General features: G+C 46.0%; 1 protein-coding gene across 6 annotated transcripts in view; it reads right to left on the reverse strand.

Moving 5' to 3' along the window:
- The window catches only part of LEKR1 (leucine, glutamate and lysine rich 1), a 515,362-nt gene that overhangs the window by 25,700 nt on the left and 464,919 nt on the right, over positions 1-24,743 (reverse strand). The gene's annotated exons all lie outside the window — the stretch shown is intronic.

Consider the following 24,743-nt stretch of genomic DNA (forward strand, 5'->3'; position numbering starts at 1 on the left):
TCTCGTGGGTCTGGATAAAAAGAAGGAAAATGAAAGGAGTGAAGCTCACTCACTCCTGTCTTTAGCTTGGTATTTAAAAATGACGCTGGCTGCATGGAAAGAGGTGCCGATGTGATGTCATTTTGGTGATGTCTCAGGTGCAGCTGGTGCCAGTATTTTGTATGGCGGTATAATCGAACAATATAATGGCACCGGGTACATCTGAGAGAAATGCCCAAATGATGTCACTTTTGCACCTCACTACATGTGGCCAGCACCATTTTTAAACACCAAGCAGCAGGCAGGACTCAGTGAGCTTCACACCTGCCGTTTTCCTTCTTTTTATTTGGCCTGTGGGAAGAGGATAAGTGGGAGCTAGAGAGGGAGGGCCTAGAATATGTTTTGGGGGGATGGGAGGGGTCTACGGAGGCCCTAATTGGTCCCAGCTCTGCCCAGCTGAAAAAACAGTAGGCCTAGGCCCTGGGCTCAATTTTATGAGATGGAAGGGGGGTGAGAATGGCCCAGGAAGTCTTTGGCTGGGGTCTAGCTCAGCTCAGCTCAGCTTGGTAGGCCTGGGTCGAGGTTGGAAGCCGTTTTTGGTTCATTCCATTTGGAATGAACCAAAAATGGCCTCACTCGTTGCATTTTTAGCATTTGTTTTTAATGAATGCACATCCCTACAGTATCGGCACTGATGAGACTTTGTCATTCTGAGGGTAAATTTCAAAAGATTTTACCCAGGTAACTAAGCAACCACCTGAGTAAAGAAATCATGGGTGAAAGACTGCTCTTCTCTGTGGGTAAAAGTACTCATGCTTACTTTTATAAATGCCGCATAGGTGTGTGGGTCCACAGGGAGGGTAGATCTGGCACATAATATGCAGGTATTTCATATTTACAGCACAGATTTTGCACCTGCTGCAAAACAGATGTGAAGTTCACAGCTGCAGAAGTAGCTGGCTAGACCCGCATTTTCAAAGCAAAACTCTTTAGGGAATTTCAATTTGAAAATTTACTTACAGGCATGCAAGGTTGAAAGAGTACCCCTTTTACATTCACTTTTTATAATCTGCATGGACCATTGGACCCAAAATTGCATGCCTTGTTGTCCAGTGGGCATTAGTGCACGATTGATAACCCCATTGGTTTAAATATAGGGCTCTATATGCAACAGAGTTTTCCCACGGCTAGTAGCGGCTAGTTAAGTTAGCTGAATATAGCTATCCAGCTAACTCAATGGGGGATATTCAGCAGCGCGGTCACACCGCTGAATATCCCTGGCTATCTTAAAAATTGCTGGATAAGTATATCTGGCCAACTTTAGGACCATCCTATGGCATGACTAGAATTAGCAGCAGCCAGGCTTTCCAGTGACTTTTGTTGCTCAGTGATCCGCTGGGTTAGGTCAGGAATGGCCTGCAAGGCTGCGAGCTGAGCCGAATCCATGGAGTTAGCAATCTGTTGTGTTTGTGGCATACTGTGGACTCGGTTGAAGTGGCGATGACTCCTCCCATGGGGAGGGGCCCCGTGGGGAACCACGATTGGCTAGACTCTAGTAAGGAGGCACTGAGGAAGGAAAGCTTTATTATACTGCTGTTGAAGAGTTGAATCTTGCCCAAGGAACAGACAGTGCTGCAGTCCAGCGAGATCCCAATAGCTCAACAGTCTCTGTAGATGATAGTCTCACCCAGAAGTAGCAAAGGTCCAGTAGTGTTCCGCAGCGCGGGATAGGCTGTGAACCTGGAGGGTGGAATGAGAGGAGCTGGAGCGTACAGGTACTCACGGAGTAGCCGTGTTGATAACTTCCTTCGGTAGTTGAATGAAGCAGGGGACCAGAGGTCCAAGGTGCAAGATACCCCGAGTAGAATAGGCCCTCGAAGAGTGAGTACCTAGGAGCGCCGAGGGTTCCTGAAAGAGAGCAGACAGGTACTCGAGGAGCGGGTGTCCTTAAGGTTTAGGCAGATTAGCCCCGGAGGACAAGTAGAAGCAAGAGGCCCCCGAGGAGAGGGTACCTGGAGCTTCCGTAGGAGCGAGATACCCCGAAGGGTAGTGAGGGATCCAAGCAAGCAGCTTAGAATCGGTCAAAGTAGCAAAACCGTAGTCCTTGCTAACTCGTTGAATTGGAGCGGAACGGAGGTTTAAATACCCGGAGGTACTGACGTCATGCGGTGGGGCCGCCCCCGAGGTTCCTGCCATGATGTATTCAAAAACTTAGGCAGTGTGCGCACACATGCCCTAGGAGGCCTCAGGAAGAAGCATGGCGGACTGGGATGCCCATGCTGACTTGGAAAACGCCGAGAGTTTCGGCAGACAGCAGCAGAGGCAGCCATCCTTTCAAGGGAGGAGGAAAAAGGTAGAAGAGAGGTGAGGCAGAGCGGTCGCAGCTGTCTGCGACCGATGGATGCAACATTGGGGTCGGTAGGACTTGCCTTCTGTGGAACATTAAAGCATGTACTGGGAGCTGAGTACAGGCTGGGAGCTGAGGTCAGGTATAGACTGGCAAGGCAGGATAGGCCGGACAAGGCAAAGCTGGCTGGACAAGGCAAAGCAGGCTGGAAGCTGAGGGCAGGCACAAGCTGGGAGCTGGATACAGGGACTGGCTGGGGTTGAATACAGAGCACAAGTGGGGCTGGATCTGAGGCAAAGGACAAGGGCAAAGCCTGGGGAGTAGGCAAGGAACTGAACTAAACTGGGCAGGACAAGGACTGGACAAGGACAAGGCTGACTAGACAAGGACAGCACTGAACTGAACTGTTAGATAGGTAACAGAGAACAAGAAAGCCCAATAGGACACTAAACTGGGCAAGGTAATCCTAGTAGGCCCAGATGCCATAATGTAAGACAGAAAAGCCCAGAAGAGCACAAGGCATGGCAAGGAGACCTGAGAGGCCACAGAGCAAGGCCAGAAGGCCTGAAAGGGCCTAGGGCAAGGCAAGAGTCCAAGGGAGCCCACAGAGCAAGGTGAGAGGCCAAGAGAAGCCACAATCCATGGCAGGAGGCCCAGATGGGCTGCAAGGCAAGGAAGGAAGCCCGGACAGGCTGCAAGGCAAGGCAGAAAGCCTGGATAGGCTGCAAGGCAAGGCTGAAGGCCAAGAGACCTTAGGCTAGGCAAGGCAGAATGCCCAGAGACCATAAGGCTAGGCAAGGCAGGAGGCCCTGAGGCCCCAAGCCTAGGTAAGGCAGGAGGTCCGGAGGCCACAAGGCCAGGCAAGGCAGAATAGCGAGGTAAGTGTGGCCAGGTCAGAGAGCTGAGGTGACTCAATGAAGAGGCACTGAGGTATTGTGCAGGCCCTGTTATGTAGGGCTGAGGCTTGGGTGTAGTAGGATCAGTGAGGAGGTAGCTGGCAAGTTAATAAGCAAGGCACGTTGAGGACTCCTGATGGAGGGAAGACTGAGCAGCAGGCTGAACCTTGGCTCGGGAAGACTGCACAGCTAGCGAAAACATGACAACATAGTTGAACTAGAAAAGGTGCAGTGGAGGGCAACAAAGATGATAAAGGGGATGGAATGGCTCTCTTATGGTCAGAGGCTATGCAGACTAGGGCTCTTCAGCTTGGAAAAGAGATGGTTGAAAGGGGACATGACAGATGTTTAAAAAATCATGAGTTGTGTAGAATAGGTAAAGGATAGTTATTTGCCCTTTCAAAAAATACTAAAAGAAGGAGACACTATGAAATTAACAACCAGAAGATTTAAAACACATCATAGAAAGTACTTTTCACTCAGCTCACAATCAAGCTGTGGGATCTGTTGCCAGAGGACAAAGGTGACTGGCATAACAAGATTTAAAGGAGGTTTGGACACATTCTTGGAAGAAAAGTCCATAACACATTATTAGCTAGGCAGATTAAAGAAAGTTATTGCTATCCTTGGGAGTAAGTAACAGGAAACAGATCTACTTTATAGGATCTTCCAGGAGCTTGTGACCTGGATTTGGTCATTGTTGGAGACAGGATGCTAGGCTTGATGAAAACATGGATCTTTCCATGAACTTGGTAGTAGGGGTTAGCAAAAAGAAAACCTGTTTCTAGTAGGGGATATTTCTGACTGGAAAAAAATGAGCAACTGAATCTGTGGTTTGGTAATTTGAATTTGCTCTTGTTATAAAAAAGACTTTGGGTAGAATGATAATGATTCTATATATGAAGGTAAATTTTAAAACACTGCAAAATGATATCAATGAATTATGCTGTTTGAAGGCAGTTCTCCAAAGCCATTTACCCAGTAAACAGGCAGTCTGAAAATTGCCCATCCTGTATGTAGGCAGAAGTATGTGTGCTGTACTTTATCTGCATATTCCTGGAGGTGTTCCTGAGGAGGGGATGGGGTTATGTCAGAGGAGGCAAGAACACATGTAGGTTTGAATTTTTTAAACTACGCGTGTTTTGTCCAGAAAAAGTACAAGCAGAAAAAGAAGGTGCAAATCTCTACCAGTGCTTTTTCCTTTGCTCATTTTCGAAGGGTAAGTACGCTATGTGTGCACTTTTCTTTTAAAAAGGGATGCAAAGCCTGCGGGCAGAAATATCTGTAGGATTCTGCTTCAAAAAGCAAAGTTTTTAAACTTGCCCCTTCTGAGTACAAGTGGCAGCACCAGAGGCACGATGTTACTTAGGGATTCCCTTTCCTTAAGGCAAGCAGGTTATGAAGAAAGAAGTACTTTAACAGAAACAAAACTAGCAGAACAGAAATAAGCAAATAAATCGGATACATCATGACATTCAAATATGAAATATTACAGAATGCAATGAAATTCAAATGCAAATTGTTAAATTTTGAGTTTGGGGATACAGGGTCATGTTAGCTTCCAACAGGGAAGATAAAATCTACACACAATTTCTCTTTGTTATGCTATGCTGTAGCAATTGATTCTAAACACTACAAGATGTTAAAGGTTTTTCACTTATCAAAACTGGCACATAGCTTGTTTTCCTGATTTCACAGAAATTTTGTCAGCTAAGTCTATGGAGAAAGTTTCTAAGCTTATATCTCTTCGTTATAGCATGCTACATGCAAAATTACAAGTACATTTTCCATTTGATCCAGTAATGTGCATGTTTTTCATTTTCAACTTCCATGAGTTATAGTCAGTAAATTAAAGATGTAGGTTAGTAAGCAAGTAAATCAATACAGAGACTTATGCAACTGAATTGCATTCTCTATTTCTACAAAGATAACCTGCCACTTGGAAGAGTGTGTTTGAGTCTACAGTATGAAAGCTTAGCAGCTGCTTATCTTTGAGGAACTATTTCAGCTAAAGAATGAGGAAATGGGGAAATCCAGAACATCAGCAGCTAAAACTCCATAAGGGCACAACAATTCAAAAGATGAATCTCTAGGATACTAATAAACTCTGGAACATGTTCCCCACTGAAATAATAAATTATCTTACGTGTAAATATTTTGAAAAGAAATTTAGTGAACTTTTTGAACCTGAAGGGCATCCATGGATAAAATGAGTCACATTTATTTCTATTACTTGGATAGTATTAGGTTTGCCTTTGTGAAAATAGTACAACAGATGCTGATTCTTCCTTCAGTCTCAAAAACAGTATAACAATAAAGAAGAATTAGACACTGCTAACAAAATAATACATAGTACTTTGTGCTCCCTTTTCAAAAAGTCCAAATAATCCCAGACCTGGCCAGCTTTGGGGGAAGGAGAAGAACTAAACACAGCCCTAATAATCTAATATACCGTATTACTGGAGCACTATCATATCAATGTACTATTTTACTGGTGGTACTTAACTCCTGTCCTTGTTGCCATCAAACTGGTTTGGTTTTCCAGGTAACCAATATATACAAATTAACCAAGGGGTTTTTTAAATCAAATGTATGCATCCATGCATATTTATTGTGGCTATTTTTAAAACCAGACCTATCTGGGGGTCATAAGGGCTGGAGCTGAGAACCTCTATTAGACCAAACACTTAAAACAGTTCCAGGGCAATAATAAAGGGCATTTACACATGTAAAACCCAGTTTTAAGTGTGTAAATGCTTTTGAAAACCAGGCCTTTGTGTTTTATTGTATGGCACCCTGTCTTACGGTTTCAAATAAATAGATTAATTATGGAAACTGACAATATAAGATGGCATATACATTCTTCCGCATTGAGGAGTGGTTATGGGTATGCAGGGCCTCCATCCTCTGGAGGAAAAAATGCCTTCCATTTTTGAATGCAATCATTTATGTATTGAACCATGTAAAACTGGTGTGCAGAAATGTGTGCATCAAGCATGGAGCTCTGTAACACTTTTTTACTAAAATAGTTCAGGAGCCTGGGGTCTTTTCCTGCTGAAGTGTTTGAGAATATTCTTGTTTCCTTTGCCGCTTTTAGCACTGACTTCACCACAACTGATTAATGAGGGAACTACACTACTCTAAACTTGGATTATTGTGGTCTCTATACTTTAGGTCTAATTTCCTGGCTACTGGAGCACAGGAAATCAGATTCTCCTACTTTTTTGATAGTAATTCTTGCAGGATAGCATGGATTTGAATGGCTGCTGACTCCACTGAGGTATCTAGAATCTAGAGAAGGCCAAAGAAGTCTGTGTGAGTATCCTTGTTCTTATGGATATTAACTCCGAGTACCTTGCCCAATTTATCCAGAAACCTGGAGTAAGAGAGATCCTCAGATGGAGATGAGTGTTTTAGAGGCTTAAGTAAGGGTCATAGAGGATTCCTGTCGAACTCTCCTCAGATCCTACAGCAGAGGGGACACTGATCCACCCCAATGATGAAGTAGGCAACTAAGGAGGGTTTCATTGGTTGCCTTGGAGGGATGTATTCCTGGTGAACATCTTTCAACTGGCTAGACTCCGCTGTGAGTGCCAAGGACTAGAACCACCTTATGGGGGTTCTGATGAAGTACCCATCAGGTCAGGGGTAATTGGGATGCCTTCTTGCAGAATTAAATCTGATATCCTGGAAAGGAAAGGTTGAAGAGTGCCCTCCTTGTCCTTAGCTGCCAGAGAGGTAAAGAAAGTCTTCACAACTGTTGCGTTCGTGCCTATTCTCGTCCTCACTCCACCCTCTCTACCTTTGTGGTGACTCCCTTCGGCTCAGACGGACAGTTGCAGCCGCGGCTTCTCTCCGCCTCTTGGTCCCTGGTATCCCCGGGCTGGCCTGACGCCACGGATCCGCCATGTTCCTGATGACGAAAGGGCGCACGCGCGCGCTCCAGACTTTGTACCAGCAAAGGCGCGAACCTCGGGGGCGTCCCCCCGTACTGACGTCATCCGTTTTCAATTTAAAAGGTCTTTCTTTACTAACTACAGATGAGTTAGCAAGGAACTCCAATGGGACTTGCTTCGGCAGTCCACGCTACTTGCAACAATGATTCGAGTCAGCAAGGGGAAATCTTTCTCCACTGCTTGGCCTTTTCAAACTTACCAGGAGTACCCACTCCTCGGGGGCTCCGCTCTCTCTCTTCTTAATTTCAGATTGTTGGACGGGATCTGGTACTCGCTCCTCGAGGGCCTACATTCCCGAAGACTCAGAAGACTCCTATTGTCTGGAGGCGATCGCAGACGTGAACACAGTGAGTCCTATTACAGACAGGAACCGGTACTCGCTCCACGAGGGCCCTTGTTCCTAATCTCTAAGACTCCCTTCAGTCTAAGACGTTATCGCAGGTACGGAGATCGTGAGTTACCATTGCAGATAGGAACCGGTACTCGCTCCAAGAGGGCCTATGTTCCTAATACCTTTCTTAGACTCTCTTCTTCCTCAGAAGATATCACATACCTATATCTTATGGATTACTATTTCAGATTAACAGATAGGAACTGGTACTCGCTCCACGAGGGCCTATGTTCCTAAATCTCTCCTAGCCTCTCTTCTATTCCAGAAGCCATCCCATACACAGTTATTGTGAGTTCTATTTCAGACTGCCTATAGGAACCAGTACTCGCCTGCGGCTCCTGTTCCTGAATACTGAAGACTCTCTGTTGCATAAGAAGACATTTCTGATAATTACAATTGTGAGTGTATCATCTACCACTGGTTATGCCCAGCATACCCTGTCTACTCACTACCTATAGTCTCTTCTTACAGCTCAGCAACTCAGAGATCATAGTTCCAGTATCAGAGGGACTTCAGCCCCGCCGGGCACATCAACTCACTACTGCCTCCTCTGGTGGTTCTACTTCCAGTCTAATAAAGAACTATCTGTGTTTGTCTCAATAGTCCAGCCTAGCCGGTGGTCCCTCTCAGGATCTCCACTTGAGGGCGCTGTCATCTGCCATCGGCCCAGGGATTCATTATTTCTACTGTTACTCCTTACACTAACAGAGCGGTATCTTCTGCCACTTTGTGGGAGCCAACCCACATCAGACCATTACTCCTCTTTCTGCGGAAGCTGATCCATATCAGATAGCTATCTCCCCGTGGGGATCATACAGGTTGCTGGCTCATATTTCTACAGGAACAAAGCATCACAGTTGCTAGTCCTTCCCTCTGGGGAAGCAGAGCACTAACAGATTGCTAAACTCCTCCTCCTACAGGAGCCAAGCCTATCAGATTGCTATCTCCTTCCTTTGGGAGGAGCTGATCGATACAAGCCCTCCTGGCGGGGTAAGCGCTAGCAGATTGCTAGCTCCTTGGCAGATTCTGTAACAGATTGCTAACTCCTCCTTCTATGGGAGTATGCAGCAACTAGATTATAACAGATTGCTAACTCCTCCCTCTCCTGGAGAAGATTTATAACAGATTGCTAACTCCCTAGCAAGATTCCTAACAACAACTCTGCCATTTGATCTAAGGGCTAACATGTCCTCTAGCTGGACATTGGAGGTGGAACATTTCCTTCAGAAACTAGGATGGAATCTCTGGACTTTGTAAAATTTGTTCTGGGGGCCAGTTAGAAATTAAGGGCATCATGGAGTACTGGGATCTGGCATGTCCAGATATAGGCCTTGCTCCTGAAACTTTGATGAGTAGATTGCGCTAGAAATTTGTGGAGATAAGTGAAAAGTATCTCCTTTTGGCCCCAGAAGCCTTCCTGAATGTATGGAAGGAACCAATGATTTGGTGAAGAGTTGCGTCCAGAGCATCGCAGCCCAATGCGTCGATGATACAGAAGCTTGCTCTATCGAACAAGGCATCAAGGGAGGGAGCACCAATAGCATTGAGGCTCGATGCTCTAGGGCTTGATGTGTTGAGTGCTCCTTAGTCGGATCTGTTGATAGCACTAGGGCCTGATGCATTGATTGCGACAGGGCTTGAAGCATTGATGGCGCTGGGGCTCGATTAATCAATGGTGCCAGGGCTCGATGCACTAGTAAATGGTGTGTCAGCTGCGTTGACAGCACTGAGACTTGATGCTTCCTCAGCTCCAGTTGTGCCACTGGCTCTGAAGAGTGGCACTTTTTTTTTCTATGCCCCAAGTTTCATGATGCTTGCGAGGGGCTTATTTATGCCTGAGAATAATGCTTCTTTTGGTCGCTTGACCCTTGGCCTGTTCCAGTGAAGAGGGAGGCTTTTCGAGGAACTCCTGTTCAAATTGGTATCCGGGGAACAAGATGATGTTCCACTCCAGGAGGAGGACTGGCTGTGGCTCTTCAGAGACTTATACAATTTCTCCATTTTCTAGGCCCTGGACTTTTGGAAGTATGGAGACATCTAGTCACAGTGGTAGCAATTAGCCTGGTTGTGGTTCAGTCCTAGACATCAGTAATAGATGTCATGTCCATCAGCAATGGACATTTTCTTACTGCACACACATTATGAAGACATTAACAATGGGCTTCTTGGTGACGGACATCCTGCATAGATACGTTTTGTATTGTTTTTAGATAGCAATGAAAAGTGTTGCCTGGGAGGCTGCCAAGACAGCAAGGCAGCTGAATAATTGAAAACATTTTTAAAAGAATGAAGATACCAAAAGATATCAATCAAGAAAAAAAAAGAGAGATAGGGTACAAGTCCATGCAGACCCTTGGACAAAAAAAGAAAAAAGACTGAGGAGATCATTAAGTAACCCCTGTGCAAACTCATCACTACAAATGTTCTATGAGCTAAGACAGAAGGCACTATTAGATGATAACACTCATGTGTCATGGTAATTCAGCCCTGATTGTTGATGGAGAATGGAATTTGAATCTTCCAGTTTGGTCTTTAGAGAACAATTACAAAGACTTAAAACAAATGATCTTGCATTTACATTAGCATTTTCTACATGAAAAGAGCAAAATTATCAGTTTTATAATTTTTCTGATGACCTTATTTGAATCCATATTGATGGTAAAAATGATAACTTTACATCTTAGAAAGGCATTCTTTCAGGTAAATATGTAAATTGCTTTTGTTCTGGCCTGGCAGTTTCTTCCAGTTCTTTTGGTGCTTCCTTCTCAATTGGAACTAGATTCTACTGGGAGCTATGGTGGAGTGAGTTTCTAGTTATGGTTTGTTTGGTTTTAAATATGGTACATTGTCTAGACAAAAAAAAAAAAAAAGGAAATAAATAAATAAATACATATTTTCACCTATTCAGGATTTTATTCCATTTTAAAACTTCTCTTATTTATCACAATCACTGCAGTGAAGATTTTTGGTCAGGGGTTACAGGCCATAGCTCACTCTAGACCCTCGCATACATACATCCCTAACGTATCTTTGTTTCCTGATCGCTGGGACTTCTTCTTTTCCTGGAGTTGTGCATGCTGAGATAGATATTTTATAGACATGCTAAGCACATAAGATAACAGATAATTTTAGCCAGTTATTTTTAAGCAAAAATTTAGCTGAACCTAACTGCCTAGGTTTTCAGCTACATATTCCCCTAAATCTAGCTGGTCAAAATCTAACCAACGAAATTTAGTGTGGCTGGATTCCCCCAACTATAGTTAGCAGGTTAGCACTGAAAATTATTGCTAACCATTAAAAAACAGAAAGGAAAGATCATCCCACGGATCTGCCCTTCCCCAGAGTCAAGTACTGTAGGTAGTGGGCTGAGAGATGCCTTAAAACCTCCTCTTTCCCACCTACCAATAGAGGCAGCCTGATTCCCCCTCCTTCTCATTCACCAAGATTAGTTGGACCAGGAGGCACCCCATCTTCCCTCCCTTCTGCCCATGGCACAAGTCTACAGGGAGCACCAGGACCTTCATAGTGCAATCTCCCATTCCTCTTCTCATTTGAGATCTGTTAGCCCCCCCCCCCCCCCCCCCATTCACCCATGCACTTCCTATCCAAGCTGGCAAGAGGACACACTCTTCCCTCCTGTTTGCTCTATGCCCTTTCCCTCCTGCCCATGGCACATGGGACCCACCATGACACCCCCCCCCCCTGCAAACCCTCCTCTCTCTGTCCATCTAAATTCTGTTACTCTCCCCATGGCCCCATGATGACCTGCACACCTTGGAATCCCCTCAAACTAAGCCTAATATCTCCTATCTGAGCTGGCAAGAGGACGTGTTCCTCCTTCCTATCAGTTTGTTTCCTGGCATTGATTTGACAACAAGGTTAGTAGCATCCTTCTACTGTTTTTGTCAGAGCAATGCCAGGACATGAGCTGGTAGGAGAGAAAGCAGTTGCATACCTGTGATAGGTGTTTTCAATGGACAGCAGAACATACAGCTACACAAGATTGGTGATGTTATCCAATGGCGCCAAATCAGTCTATCTAATCTTTTATTTATTTATTTATTTAACTTTTTTATATACCAACATTCAAGACGGTGGTCCCATCATGCTGGTTCACAAGAAACAGGGGTGTAATTATAATAAACTTTACCATTTAAACAATAGTGCAGAAAAGCAGTTACATATAACAAGGAAAACAATAACTTGGAATGAGAAGGGAAATGAAGATCAGATAGTTATATATATGTATAAATAACATTGTAAGAGGTGGCTATTAACGCTAATACTAGCGGAGCGTGTTGAATGAAGGGAGTTAGATGGAGTTGGAGTTAGGAAAGGCCTGCGTGAACAGCCACGTTTTGAGTCTTTTCTTGAATGTTGAGATGTTGGGTTCCATTCTAAGATCCGGGGGAATGGAGTTCCATAATGTTGGACCGGCTGTGGAGAATGCCCGATCTCTAAGCGTGATGTGTCTGGTAGTCTTGGCTGGAGGTACTTGAAGTGATCCTTTGTAAGCATCTCTTGTCGGTCTTGTGGAATGGTGTAATCGGAGGGGGATATGGAGATCGATTGGGGCTAATTGATGGATGATTTTGAAAATGGTGAGAATGGCCTTGTAGATTATTCTGAAGTGGATGGGCAGCCAATGGAGGTCCATCAAGATAGGTGTTATGTGTTCTCTTCTCCTGGTGTTGGTGAGTATATGGGCGGAGGCATTTTGGACCATTTGTAATGGTTTGGTGTGTGATGAAGGGAGACCAAGCATGATGGTGTTACAATAGTCCAGCTTTGCGAAAATGATTGATTGTAGAATCGTTCTGAAGTCATGTGTGTGGAAGAGAGGTCGTATTCTTTTCAACACTTGGAGCTTATAAAAGCAGTCTCTGGTGGTTTTGTTGATGTTAGCTTTCAGGTTTAGGTGATTGTCAATTTGAACTCCTAGATCTCTCACTTGTGTAGTGTTTGGTACGGTAGGATGGGTGTATGTGATGGAGCTGTTTTCTGGTGTGATGAGTAGAAGTTCTGTTTTTGATGAATTTAGTATCAGGTTGAGACTTGTAAGAAGTTGTTTGATATTTTGGAGGCAGGATTCCCAGTGCAACAGTGTTTTTGTGAGCGACTCTTCGATGGGGATCAGGACCTGAATATCGTCAGCGTAGAGAAAATGTTTGAGATTGAGGTCAGTGAGAAGTTTACATAAGGGTAACAGATAAATGTTAAACAAGGTAGGAGACAGGGATGAGCCCTGAGGGACTCCTACTGATGCGGGGTGTAGAGAGGATTCTTTATTATGAATCTTAACCTTATAACCTCTGTTGCTGAGGAAGGTTCTGAACCATGATAGGGCAGTGCCTGAGATACCTATGGCTGATAATTGGTTGACGAGAAGGGAGTGATTGACCGTATCAAATGCAGACGAGAGGTCGAGTAGTATCAGAAGGAAGGCTTGTCCTTTGTCTAAGCCTAGGATGATGTGGTCAGTCATAGAGATGAGGAGGGCTTCCGTGCTTAAGGTTTTACGGAATCCGTATTGTGATGGAAATAGAAGGTTGTTGTCTTCAATGTGGTTTGAGAGTCGTGAGTTTACCAATTTTTCCATTATCTTGGCTATGAATGGGAGGTTAGCTATCGGTCTAAAATTGTTAGGATCGTTTGGGTCGAGATTTGGTTTTTTGAGAAGGGGTTTGAGTGAGGCAAGTTTGAGGTTGTCCGGGTAGAAACCTTGTGTGAGGGAGCAATTTATGATGTCTGCCAGGGTTTTGGAGATGGATTCTGGAATTGATAGTAGTAGTTTGGCTGGGATGTGATCCGAGGGATGAGAAGATGGTTTCATTTTCCTTAGAATTCCTTGGATCTCGGCGGATGAAGTTGTGTCAAGTTCTTCTAACCGAGTGTAGTTGATTGAGGGTTGAGGAGTGGTTAGTGGAGCAGTGGGGTTCGTGGGGAGCTGCGATAGGAGAGTATTGATTTTGTTGTTGAAGAATAGAGCTAATTCTTCTGCTTTTGATTGAGCTTGGTCATGTGTAATCTCTGGTTGGTTTACTTGTGTGAGGTTGGCTACATAGCTGAAGAGGGCTTTGGCATCGAAAACAAGGTCGTGTATCTTCGAGGCGTAGTAGTCCCTCTTGGATCTTAGGGTGCTTGATTTGTATTGATGCAGAGATGATTTGTAGATTGAAAGGGTGTTGGTTCCTGGGTTTTTGCGCCATTTAGCCTCATTTTGTCTTAGTTGGAGTTTGAGCTTTCTTAATTCTGCTGAGAACCATGGCTGTCTTTTGGAGGAATTCTGGTGTGGTTTTTTTGTAATAAGAGGGCATAGCTTGTTGGCTATAGTTTCGGTGATAGTGTTCCAAGATCGAAGTGCTGCGTTCGGATCTGAAAGGTCCAGTTGGTGGAGTAGTGGAGATAGGTGATTATTAAGGTCTTCTGGGGAGCAAGTTTTCCTATATTTGAAGGAGGGCAAAGGAATGCAAGCCGGGTTGGTATCTTTTATAGAGAATGAAGTAGTTATGAGGTAGTGATCTGACCACGGGACCTTTGTGCAATTAGGTATAGATACGGGCTTGATTGCAGTGTTAACGAAGATCAGGTCTAACGTGTGGCCGGCTTTGTGGGTAGGTTTATTAACTAATTGGGTGAAGCCTAGCGCTGTGAGAGCTGTGAGTAGAGTTTCACAGTTAGGTGAGGGGGTAGGGTTATCAACGTGCATGTTGAAATCCCCTAGAATGATGGCTGGCGAGTCAAAGTTGATGAGGGCAGAGGTTAATTCAACCAGTGGTGAGGCATCTGATTCCAAGAGTCCTGGGGGGGCATATACGAGCAGGATTTGTAGCTTGTCTGAGGTGAAGAAGCCGAATTCAAGTTTTGAGTTGGAATTGGATTGCTGTAGCGAGAATCTGAGGTCCTTTTTAGTTGCTAAGAGAATGCCTCCTCCCTTTTTTTTATGACAAGGTAGCGAGAAGAAGTCGTACGCCTCTGTAGGTAGTTGATTAATTATTGCTGTGTCTGATGGTTTAACCATGTTTCGGTGATTGCACATATCTCCGGTTTCACATCGATGAGGTAGTCATTCAATATTACAGACTTTTTCGTAAGGGATTGAGCATTGAAGAGGCTTAAAGAGAAAAGGGTTAGGCCTAGAAGTTGTGTGGAAGGAGTGATTAAAATTGAAGAGAGGGATTTAAGGTTGTGTTGTTGGGCATGTCGGAAAGAAATTCTTTTAGGTGGAGTATTATGTTGGAGAATTGGAATTGTGAAAAATGGGGCCATTTGTGGGGTCTACGTTGTATGAATGTTTGTGGCTTGCTGGAGAGGCTGGATGAATGTTGGACGCTTGCTGGAGAGGCTGGATGAGTGCTGGACGCTTGCTGGAGAGGCTGAATGAATGCTGGACGCTTGCTGGAGGGGCTGGATGAATGCTGGACGCTTGCTGGAGGGGCTGGATGAGTGCTGGACGCTTGCTGGACAGGTTGGATGAGTGCTGGACGCTTGCTGGAGAGGCTGGATGAATGCTGGACGCTTGCTGGAGGGGCTGGATGAGTGCTGGACGCTTGCTGGAGAGGCTGGATGAATGCTGGACGCTTGCTGGAGGGGCTGGATGAGTGCTGGACGCTTGCTGGAGAGGCTGGATGAATGCTGAGTGCTGGTCGCTTGCTGGAGAGGCTGGATGAATGCTGGACGCTTGCTGGAGGGGCTGGATGAGTGCTGGACGCTTGCTGGAGAGGCTGGATGAGTGCTGGACGCTTGCTGGAGAGGCTGGATGAATGCTGGACGCTTGCTGGAGGGGCTGGATGAATGCTGGACGCTTGCTGGAGAGGCTGGATGAATGCTGGACGCTTGCTGGAGAGGCTGGATGAATGCTGGACGCTTGCTGGAGGGCCAGAAGCTTCTGGATTCCTATTCTGAACATGCACGGAACCTCCCATTCTAATGGCTGTGTGGTCTCCCTTAGTCTATTTCCAAGAATATAAATCAACTTCCCGGGGAAGAGGGAGGAATTGTGTTGCTGTATGTTCTGCTATCCACAGAGAAGATATCACAGGTATGCAAATTTGCTTTCTCTGTTGTCAAACACCTCATTTCAGCCACACAAGATGGGACTCCCCAGCTAAGAGTTACAATTTTGTTTGGTCCTTTGTTAACACATTTTTTTTTGCAACTCATTGAATAGATACAGGAAGTTGTAGAGTCAATACAAAATGTTACAGAGAACACATTGTCCAAATTTACTAACTGCACACTTCTTGAGTTGATGACGAATTCAGGTGAGCAAAGTCATGCGACTGCTCATAGGTGATATGCCTTTATTTGTTGCGAAGTATGACCAAGTTTGGATTATAGGTATGTGCTATGTAGCTAGTCAGCCATTTGGATAAAGTCTGTTTAGTTACTGCTGATCCTTGCTTGTTGCTGTTGTAGGATATGAAGAATTGTGTGGATTTTTTTTAAAGGTTTAGTCCTGTCAAGGTAGAATAGAAGTGATCTTCTACATTTGAGAGTATTTAGAGCCCGCTCCTTTTGTGATGGATGTGGCTTTGGGGAAAAAGGTAAGCAGCACAATAGTCTGGGTTAGGTAGAAGGGCACGACAACCTTGTTGCCCGACGTCTCCACCCCGCCCACCTTACCTCCATGGTGACTCCCTCTTTGCTTGTTGGAAGTTTGGCTGCCGTCGTGTCATCTTGCCGCCCTCCTCTGGCGTCCCCGGACCGGCACGCTGCACTCCGCCATGTTTCCCAGAAGCCTAAGGGCGCGCATGTGCTCGGCACGGCCCCAACTCAAGTACCAGCAGTGGCGCGAACCTCAGGGGCGTCCCCCTGAGATGACGTCATCTGTACCGGATATTTAAGGTCTCTGAATTCGCTAACTAATCGAGTTAGCAAGGAGTTAGCAAGGAAAGGAAAGGTTCTTACGCTCCTAGCTACTCTGCCTCCTCGGACTTACCAGGGGTACCCGCTCCTTGGGGGCCTAGTTTCTCTTTTGCCTTTCAGGTCACAGTCTGGAACCAGTACTCGCTCCTCGAGGGCCCACGTTCTCGGACCTGCTTCTGAATACCACTTCTGCCAGGAAGTCATTGCTGCCTACAACACCAGTGAGTTACCATCCTTCTCTCAGAGCTTTCCCTGGAACCAGGTACTCGCTCCTCGAGGGCCTAATCCATTCCAGCTCCTGGGCTGCTTCAAGAGACTATTGTGTGAGTCTTACCATCAAGGTTCTATTCCTGAACTCTGCATACCCTGCCTACTCACTATACTTAGTTTCTCTACAGCTCTGCCATCCTGGGATCGCTGTTCCAGTATCTGAGGGACTACAGCCCAGCCAGGCACTTCCAGCTCACTACTGCCACCTCTGGTGGTTCAATATACTGTTTAATAAAAGAACTAGTGTGTGTCCGTCTCCAAACTCTGAGCCTGACCGGTGGTCCCTCTCGGGATCTTCCCCCGGGGACATGGTCATCTTCCACCGGCCCAAGGATCCACCCACAACTATCCCAAACAATAACAGATTGCTAACTCCATGGATCCAGCACAACTCAATGCCTTGCAGGCCATACCGGGCCTGGCTCAGTGCATTGTGGAGCAGCAAGACACCTTGGAGAAACTTACTTCAGCGTTTCATCAGCTACACACACAGAAGGTTCAAGGCACAGCTTCCAACCATGAAGGTAAGTTACAGGAGGTAACTTTAAAGACTGCTCTACCACTGGCGGCTCCAATCCGCTTTTCCGGAGAAATCCAGAAGACCCTAGACTTTTTAAACCAGTGATGCATGCATTTTGCCTTACAGCCATCATTGTTTCCTACGGCTCTCTCCAAGACTACCTACATCCTTTCATACCTGGATGGTAGGGCCTTGTCTTGGGCATCTACCTTGTGAACGCAAGGACCCCATTTTGCAGGACATAGAAGGATTTATGGACTTGTTTAAATCCGTTTTCGAAGACCCTGCTCAAACGTCTGTAGCCGGTTCTGCTTTGGTTGAATTGAAGCAAGGCAACAGATCTTTGGCTGAATTTGCCATAGAGTTCAAAACTCTTGCAGCGGAACTCCGCTGGGACCCCAATTGCCTCAAGACTCGCTTTTGCAGAGGCCTGGATACCCATTTAAAGGACGAGCTGGCTGCTTGCGAAACACCTGACTCGCTGGACGAATTAGTAATCTTGGCCACTCGGATTGATCACCGGCTCCGGGACAAGGTAAAGGAACTCCGGCCTAAAATGTTAACTGGGTTGAAACAGGCTAGTGCTGCATCTGCACCTCGGATGGTTCCAGTAATCATTGCTGCTGATAAAGATGAACCGATGCAACTTGGTTATGGACGTTTGACATCCAAAGAAAGAAGACTTTGGAAGAAGCGCGGCCTTTGCATGTACTGTGGTCAGCCCGGCCATGATGTCTCTACATGCTCCATTCGTCCTGAAAATGAATGGGCCTAAGTCCTGCAGGAGGACTGTTCTTAGGCCATACTGCGCCCTCTCCTCCAGTCTCCTTGACCTACGGACCGGTCACGGTTCAGACTCCTGCCCTAGTGGACTCAGGGGCAGGAGGCAACTTCATTCTCAGACGTCTAGTGGAATACTTGAGGATTCCCCTCATCAAGTTGAAAGATCCACTACTGAGTCACCATTTAAGGTGAGTTTTGGACGTTCCCCAGCACTGCCAATTCCACTGAAGCTCGGTGACATCCCCAGCAGCTCAATCCACTGCTGCTGATATTCATAATGCTTTCTACATTTCACTCTGAAACTGCTCATACTCAGCAAATTCTCTTCCAAATCTCAAGACCCACCTGTCATCAATGCAGAAGACGACTTAGAATTCAAAGTCGAAGAGATTCTGGATGTTCGTAAAAGAGGCAATACTTTTGAATACCTTCTAAAATGGGAGGGTTTTGACCCCGAAGAAAACTCTTGGGAGCCTCAGACCAATATCCTGGACAAAGAGATGCTTCGTCAGTTCCACACCTCGCATCCTTCAAAACCCAAGCCTGGTACCCGAAGAGGAGATCGCCCTTTCAAGGGGGGTACTGTTGCGACCGTCGCTGCCCGACGTCTCCACCCTGCCCACCTTACCTCTGTGGTGACTCCCTCTTTGCTTGTTGGATGTTTGGCTGCCGCGGCGTCATCTTGCCGCCCTCCTCTGGCGTCCCCGGACTGGCAAGACGCTGCACTCCGCCATGTTTCCCAGAAGCCTAAGGGCACGCGCGCGGCGCGGCCCCGACTCAAGTACCAGCAGTAGCGCGAACCTCAGGGGCGTCCCCCTGAGATGACGTCATCCGCACCGGATATTTAAGGTCTCTGAATTCGCTAACTAATTGAGTTAGCAAGGAGTTAGCAAGGAAAGGAAAGGAAAGGTTCTTACGCTCCTAGCTACTCTGCCTCCTCGGACTTACCAGGGGTACCCGCTCCTCGGGGGCCTCGTCTCTCTTTTGCCTTTCAGGTCGCAGTCTGGAACCGGTACTCGCTCCTCGAGGGACCACGTTCTCGGACCTACTTCTGAATACCACTTCTGCCAGGAAGTCATCGCTGCCTACAACACCAATGAGTTACCATCCTTCTCTCAGAGCTTTCCCTGGAACCAGGTACTCGCTCCTTGAGGGCCTAATCCATTCCAGCTCCTGGGCTGCTTCAAGAGACTATTGTGTGAGTGTTACCATCAAGGTTCTATTCCTGAACTCTGCATACCCTGCCTACTCACTATACTTAGTTTTTCTACAGCTCTGCCATCCTGGGATCGCTGTTCCAGTATCTGAGGGACTACAGCCCAGCTGGGCACTTCCAGCTCACTACTGCCACCTCTGGTGGTTCAATATACTGTTTAATTAAAGAACTAGTGTGTGTCTGTCTCCAAACTCTGAGCCTGACCGGTGGTCCCTCTCGGGATCTTCCCCCGGGGGCGTGGTCATCTGCCACCGGCCCCAAGGATCCACCCACAACTATCCAATAACAAACCTTTGGTAATAACAGAGGATGAGTTTGTAATACTCTGCAATTTTTTAATATCTGCATGTATGATGGATAGGTTACTATAGCTTGAAGTTCGCTAACTCGTCTTGTTGATGTGATAGCAATAAAGAACAGAGTTTTCCACATTATGTATTTCACAGTGGTTGATGCCTTAGACTCATAAGGAGGCAATATTAGTTGAGGTGGAGGGGTTTAACTGGAGGGTGCAAATTATAGAGGCCTTTCCCGAACTTCGCTGTTATTAGGTTGTGGCACTGGTTGTCCTTGCTTTTGTTGATGATAAGCTGCAAAGGCACTTAAGTGGGCTCGTACTGAGTTAGATTTTAATCCAGATTTTACAAGGCATATTAAGTACTCTAATAATCTCGGTACTTCACACTAAAATGTATTTGTCCAATGTGTTTGACACCATTTTATAAATCTGGATCATTTGTAATTATAGGACCTTCTTGTGGTCAGTCGTCTTATGAACAAGAGGATATCATTAATTTCTTGAGGAAGTTAAAGTTTGTTGATTAGGTTACTTTGAACATCCAGGCAGCAGTGCTAGCGAACATAAGTTTGGATGGAGGAGGGAGTCTCTGTATTGCGTTAAAAGATTTGGAATTAAGGACAACTTGACTGGCTGAGCTACTGCTAGTCTGTGTAATCAGGAAAACCAACTCTGACATGTCCATAATGGAGCTATTAGGATCATTTTTGCTTTGTCTCTTCACTTTCAAACTCATCTTCGCTATTAATGATATTAGAGAACACACATGGAAGACCTTGGTTCTATGGGATGGAAAATGCACTGATTGCCAGTGCCTGGTTTGTTGGTCTCTTTGAGCAAAATGTTTTTAATTTGTTGTTGAAAGGGGATGCAAAGCGATCTATGGTTGGAGTTCCCGATAGAGAGAAGAGATACTGTAGAACTTGATTGTTGATTGCATATTGTGCATCTAAAGTTGGTGGCTTAATTTGTCCATGAGGACATTTTTACTTGGGAGACAAATGGCAGAGATGTGCATATTTCTTTTTACGTCCAGCTCCCAAATTTTAATAGCTTTGTTGCAAAACTGGTACAAGACTGTGCTTTCTTGTTTGTTCAAGTAAAACATTGTAACTGTTATGAACCCTCCTGTAGCGGGGCCTCGGGAGGCGCCTTACCTCTTCCTGGAGGCCACTCCAAGCCAGGGTCTCGCCTGCGAACTGTCCAGGATTTGCTTCAGGGCCTGGGAGGCCTCGATGTCCGTGGGGCCTGATGAGGCTGCTTGTGCTTGCATGGACTTCCTGGTTTGAGCCACGCCCTTCCCTAGGGGCCGGCCCGCAGCACTTCTCCGTAGTTATAGGGCCAGCTAGGTGTGGGCCTGCCAAACTCCTCCCAGGGAGTCGCCGGTCTGCAGCCCTATAAAAAGACTTCAACTTCAGTCAGTCTTTGCCTTGCATCATTGTGACTTCCCTCTGGAGGCTCCTGCCTGCCAGAGCCTTGTAAGTTCTTCTGTTCTTCATGGAGCTCCTCTTCTCGTCTGCTTTTATACTACGTCTTGATGTCTTGATGTCTTGCCTGAGGTCCCTGACCATGTCCTGATGTTCCACCATGATCTTCCTTATCCTGATGTGTCTGCCTTCCAGGATGTTCTTCCCTGTGTCTTCGTTTGGTGCTCCTGAGCCTTCTGTTCCTGTGAGTCGATTCTCTCGGATGGTGTATGCCCGAGAATGGGGTGGCTTGCATGTGGGAAGTGTCCCTGCGCTCCGGAGCCAGCCTTAGAGGGAGCTTTGGGTGACACTGGCTTTGTCATTGGAGTCCTTCTTTGCCTGGACTTTTCCTGTGCTGTCCCGTTCTCCTCGTGGTCCGTGACCAGCCTGCAAGGGCTGTGTAGGGCGCGCACTGGGACAGGGTGGTCCGCGACTTAGTCCCGCGGGTGGCCTGAGTAGGGCGCCCTGAGAGACAGTGCCAATGTCCATGCCTTGTGTTTTGCCTGTTTGGATGTCAAGTTCCTCATCATGCCCGTGATGCCATTGCTTCAACCCCGCTGTTGTCAAGTTCCTTGTCCGTGATGCTGATGTATCAACCCAGCTGTTGCCAAGTGTCTTGTCTGCGATGCCGCCGCATCGACCATAGTCCTGTCTACGTGTCAAGGCCTCCGTCTGAGGGCTCGGAATGGTCGGAGGACCATTCAACTTCCAACATCCTTGGGTGTTGGCCTTGGGAGCTTGCAGGCCTGGCAGAGGGTCAGCCCGTCAGCCATGCGGAGCCACCGTCAACCCTCAGCTTGGCCCTGAAGGTCTGGGCCCGGGCTGAGGCCCAAGGGCACACTAAACACCCCCGTTCTCAACAGAATGCAAGGCCTGCCAAGGCTGCGTTCTCAACAGTAACCTGGTTATCTGTTCAAATTTGGACTGTTTAGTTTTTGAGAACATAAGAACATAAGAAATTGCCATGCTGGGTCAGACCAAGGGTCCATCAAGCCCAGCATCCTGTTTCCAACAGAGGCCAAAACCAGGCCACAAGAACCTGGCAATTACCCAAACACTAAGAAGAACCCATGCTACTGATGCAATTAATAGCAGTGGCTATTAATTGCTATTAGAAGTGGTGAAGACCAGAACTGTGAAGGACTTCAAAGGGGCGTGGGATAAACACTGTGGATCCATAAAGTCAAGAGGCCGCCAATGAAGAGTAGGTGACTCGCCAGAATGATGGCTACTGCCTGGAGACAATACCCTTATTCAATAAACTTACACATGGTTACTGTGACTCCAACATCGCTCTAAGCTTCAACAGCAAGAGCAAATGTGAAAAAAAGGATTTGCACTCACAAAGACGGGAGTAGCTGGCTTGTTACGGCGGTTACTACCCCAAACCAAATAACCAAATTACTACCTCCACCTTCCTCTATTCCTGATGCATTTCAACTAGCTTGATCACTCCATTCTTATACTTCACTTTCAATGCATATCCAGCATAGTTCTCTGCTTCAACGGCAGGGGAGAAGAAAAACTGTTACTTCACACATCCAGCAGAGCTCTCTGCTTCAATGGCAGGGGAGAAGAAAAAAGGGTTCGCACTCACAAAGCGGGGAGTAGCTGGCTTGTTACGGCGGTTACTACCCCAAACCAAATGTACCTGATACTTCACTCTCGACGCATATCCAGCATGGCTCTCTGCTTCAACAGCATGGGAGAAAGACTGATACATCACGAATTTCCAGCATAGCTCTCTGCTTCAACGGCAGGGGAAAAGAAAAACTGATACTTCACGCATATCCAGCATAACTTCAACGGCAGGGGAGAAGGAAAAAGGATTCACACTCACAAAGCGGGGAATAGCTGGCTTGTTACGGCGGTTACTACCCCAAACCAAATGTGCCTGATACTTCACTTTCGATGCATATCCAGCATAGCTCCCTGCTTCAACGGCAGGGGAGAAGATAAACAACCAATAAGGGCTGTATAACATAATCTGGGTAAAAACAAATGGGCATGGGTGTAGCTTGCTTATTGCGGCGGTTACTGCCCCTACTACCTCTAACTAATCAAGCTAGATATTTCACTTGGATGCAGCTCCATCACCGCTCTCTGCATTAATGGTGGGGGTGCAAGGGAAATAGAACCAAGAGCTAAGAGAAACAGATAAGTATGAGAGGAAAAAATGTGTGAAGCTTGCTGGGCAGACTGGATGGGCCATTTGGTCTTCTTCTGCCGTCATTTCTATGTTTCTATTCCATAAGTATAATTGATTAATAGCCATTAATGGACTTCTCCTCCAAGAACTTATCCAAACCTTTTTTGAACCCAGCTACACTAACTGCACTAATCACATCCTCTGGCAACAAATTCCAGAGTTGTGGTTGGAATACCTGAAGACCATTGAAAATTGCTCTGAACTAAAAAATGTCGACATGTAGAAATGACTCCTGCATTGTTCATAGAACTTGAGTAGACAATGACTCAATATGTCTCCCCAACCATAATTGTAAGCATCTGTTGTGGAGGATGTACAGGTGTTCCTCTCTGTAGGTTTTTTCAAGCTTTGTCACCATCTGAATGAGTGTAGAAGTGCATGCTAATGACATTCAGTGATGAAGCATCTGAGTTGCTGATCCCAATGTGCTCTGAGGTGCCACTGAGTAATATCTCATTTTGAGCTTCTCTAGAGGCATAACCTGCACTGTGGAGGCCATATATCTTAGGATTTTCATGTATTTTTGTGCACTAATGCTGAGAAAGACCATTAGGACACTTGAGTGATTTCAACTTCATTGCTCTCTGTAAAGTTAAGTATATTTGCCTTGAATCATGTCCAGCCTTATGCCTATGAAATCCATGTGCTGGTTCGGTTGCAGAGAGGACTTTTGAAAGTTGATTACAAATCTGAGGGAATGCTGGAACGCAACTACATGTTTTATGTCTATTGCTGAGGATTCATAGGAGGTTCTTGATGTTAATCAATCATCAAGGTATGAATACACAAACAAATTCTTTCTCCTTAAGTAAGTAGCCACCATCGCTAGACATTTTGTGAATACCTGTGAGGGCTGTCACTAGTTCACAGGGTAGGATTCTGTACTGGTAATGCTTTTCTTGTAAGGTAAATCTGAGGTATTTTCTGTGATTGTTTTTGATGAGTATGTGAGCATAAGTGTCCTTTAGATCTAGTGATATTGTAGTAGGGGCAAGATAATGGCTAATGTGTTCATCTTGAATTTTTCTCTTTTTAAATAGGTATTGAGATCTCTCCGATCAAGAATGGGGCAGAGATCACCTGATTGCTGTGGAATCAGGAAGTATCTGCAGTAGAATCCACTCCCTTGCTGACTGACTGGTACTGGCTGGATAGTTCTGGAGCATATGAAAACTTTGGAATTCTCTACCTGAGACAATACGACTGATATCAGAAGGAAAGAGATTCAAACATGAGCTAAAAACATACAGGTCAATACAGTAAAGTGCGGCCGCGGTTACCCTGCTCCTAACCCGCTTTCTACCCACTTTTCGGCTGCGTTAGCCCTTCCTGCGATACACAATCCCCTTTAATCTACTCTTACCGCGTCCTTAAATCACCGGGTAACCCCTTCTGCCTGCGGCATGTATATTACATGTAAACGATCGAATTAGCTATTCCCTCCCACACAGTAACGCGCGCACCGACTATCGCCTTTTTACCCTGCCGTTTTGCCGCGCGTTTAACCTGCTAACTTACCGCCTACCCTTACCCCTGCATTAGAG

Source organism: Rhinatrema bivittatum, chromosome 9 (assembly GCF_901001135.1).
Source record: "Rhinatrema bivittatum chromosome 9, aRhiBiv1.1, whole genome shotgun sequence".
NCBI classification, from domain to species: domain Eukaryota; kingdom Metazoa; phylum Chordata; class Amphibia; order Gymnophiona; family Rhinatrematidae; genus Rhinatrema; species Rhinatrema bivittatum.